At 39.3% G+C, this 2873-nt stretch overlaps 1 non-coding gene across 1 annotated transcript; it reads left to right on the forward strand.

The window, feature by feature from the left end:
- The first annotated feature begins 1752 nt into the window (after window positions 1–1752).
- On the forward strand, window positions 1753–1859 carry LOC141635286 (small nucleolar RNA R71). The gene has a single exon (XR_012539985.1). It is a non-coding gene; the product is annotated as a small nucleolar RNA R71 (small nucleolar RNA).
- Window positions 1860–2873: the final 1014 nt, after the last annotated feature.

Below are 2873 nucleotides of genomic sequence, written 5' to 3' on the forward strand. Positions count from 1 at the left end.
GAGATGCCAACTTCTTCCTATCACTTTCTCGGCTATAATGATGAACCATGAAACATAGCTCATGTAGTCGGGGAGCTCTCATTGTCTTGTCAAGATTAAAAGTGATTGTTTCATCTCCTACTTCAAGGGGGAGCTCTCCATGTTTCACGTCAATCACCGCTCCCGCGGTGTGTAAGAAAGTTATTCCTAAAATGATAGGAATGTTGGAGTCTTCCTCCATATCAACAATAACAAAGTCCACCGGGATGAAGAACTTGCCAATTCTTACCGGCACATCTTCCCATACCCCTAAAGGTGTCTTCGTTGATCGATCCGCCATTTGAAGTGTGATATTAGTGGACTTAAGCTCTCCCATTCCTAACCTTTTGCATACCGAATATGGCATGACAATCACACTTGTCCCAAGGTCACATAGAGCTTTGTTGATCGTGATGTTGCCAATGGTGCATGGAATAGAGAAACTTCCCGGATCCTTTAGTTTTTGAGGTGAACTTCTTTGTAGGATGGCACTACTCACCTTAGTGAAAGCAATAGTCTCAAGTTTCCGGATGGATTTCTTCTTTGTAAGAATATCTTTCATGTATTTCGCATAGGCCGGAACATGATTGATTAATTCCGTAAATGGAATTGAGACTTCCAAGTTCTTCACAATCTCCATAAACTTCCCAAGTTGTTCATCAAACTTAGGCTTAGCTTGACTACTTGGAGATGGAAGGTGAATCACAATAGGCTCTTTCTCCTTAGCCTTCTCTTCATTCTCCTTTAAAACTTCTTTAATTATGGTGGGTTCTCCTTCTTTCTTAGAGTCTTCAGCAACTCTTTCCTTGTCACTAGCATTCACAACATCTTCATCAACGGGCCTCTTCAGTCCTTCATAACTTGTATCACTCCTTAAATAGATGGCACTCACCGACTCTTGTCTTGGGGGATTACCTTGAGGTGGCAATTGTCCCTTTTGTTTTTGTGAACTTGAAGATGCTAATTGAGACATTTGAGTCTCCAACATCTTTGTATGAGCTAGGATGTTGTTGATGGTGATGTCTTTTGCTTGACTATCCTTTTGCATTTGAGTGAAAAACTCTTGCTGGTTCTTTTGCATTTAAAGTACCGCTTTTTGAACATCAAAACCTTAGTCATTTGTTTGATTGTATGGAGGTTGATTTTGATAACCATGGTTTTGATTGTAAAAGGGTCTTTGAGCTTGGTTTTTAATTGGAGGTGGGGTGTATGTTGTTTGAGGGTTTTGAACATTTTGGCTTTTGTATGAGAGGTTGGGATAGAATTTGGTGTTTTCGTTGTAATAGTTGGAATAAGGGGTACCACCCTTGTATGCTTGGAAAGTATTCACTTGTTCCCCTACATTCACTTTGGTAATGTCCCAAAGTTCCACAACTCTCACATACTCCACTTGGAATTGATGAAGATGCCACCATGGCATTCACATGTTACTTAGGTGATTTGGAGGCCTCTTCAAGTTTAGACATAGCCTTCTCAAAATTCAAATTAATGGTGTCAATATGAGCACTAAGTTGAGCACCCAATTGATTAATACAGTCCACTTCATGCTTTCCTCCTCTAGTAGCATTCCGAGGTCTACTATATTGTGAGTAATGGACCGCCATTTCCTCAATCTTGTTCCATGTTTGATTATCATCAACTTCGGTAAACATACCATTTGATCCCATATTAAGAATGTTTCGGGAGTTTTCATATAGACCGTTCCAAAATTGTTGTACAAGGAACCACTCGCTAAGTCCATGATGTGGACAAGATCGGCAAGTATCCTTGAATCTCTCCCATGCTTCATACAAAGATTCTTCGTCCCTTTGTTTGAACCCGGTGATTTGGGCTCTCAACATGTTAGTCTTCTCCGGAGGATATAACTTTTTTTAGAAAGCAAGTGCCAATTTATTCCAAGGGTCAATACCAAGAGTAGCCTTGTCTAGGCTCTTCAACCATTGTTTCGCGGAACCAATCAAAGAAAAAGGAAATAAGACCCATCGAATTTGGCCTTGAGTCACTCCGGTTTGAGAAATCGCATCACAATAGTCACAAAAAGTCTCCATATGAGAATGAGGGTCTTCACTAGGCATTCCCCCAAATTAACTTCTCTCAACTAATTGTATAAATGCGGATTTTGCAATGAAATTACCGGTTAAGTGGTGTGGGGTAGGAGTACCATTTGGTAGGTTCTCCTCGGTTGGTACGGAATGTGATGAAAATTTAGGCATTTTGGGTTGATTTTATGGTTGGTTTTGTGCTGGGTTATCCTCTCCTTGTCTTGCAAAAGGGTTTATGAACTCAATGTTATTTGGTTGAATGTCCACAATCTCACCAATACCTCTCAAAGTATTTCTAGCAAATTTTCTATTGTTGGTCAAAGTTTTTTCAATTTCAAGATCAATGGGTAACAAGTTACCTTGTGATCTCCTAGACATGCAAAATATCAAAAAACTCAAAAACAATTAGAACAAACCTTGAGGAGCTTGACTTCCCCAAGTTAGAGAAAGACACAACTAAAAACAATCAAAGAAAATCAAATCAAGTTAACACCGTCCCCGACAACGGCGCCATTTTTGGTCGGATCGGCTTTGTTACTCGTCGTCAAAAGTTACCTAGACCAAAACAATATTTATAACTTCAAAAACTCATCTACTCTTAGTAAAGAAGTAAGTAAACTTCGGATCCTAAGGGACGGGTATTGATGTAGGATTTTCGATTGCAAATGGTTGTGTCTAAGGGTGTCACAATTTAAGTTGATGTAGGAGATCAACTAAACTAATCAACAATATAAAAGCAAAGCAATGAAAACAAGCAAGATGATTAAAATGAGTTGTAAACAATTGATTAAAAGCACTAGGGTGTCATGGGTT

This window comes from Silene latifolia, chromosome Y, assembly GCF_048544455.1.
Source record: "Silene latifolia isolate original U9 population chromosome Y, ASM4854445v1, whole genome shotgun sequence".
Lineage (NCBI taxonomy): Eukaryota > Viridiplantae > Streptophyta > Magnoliopsida > Caryophyllales > Caryophyllaceae > Silene > Silene latifolia.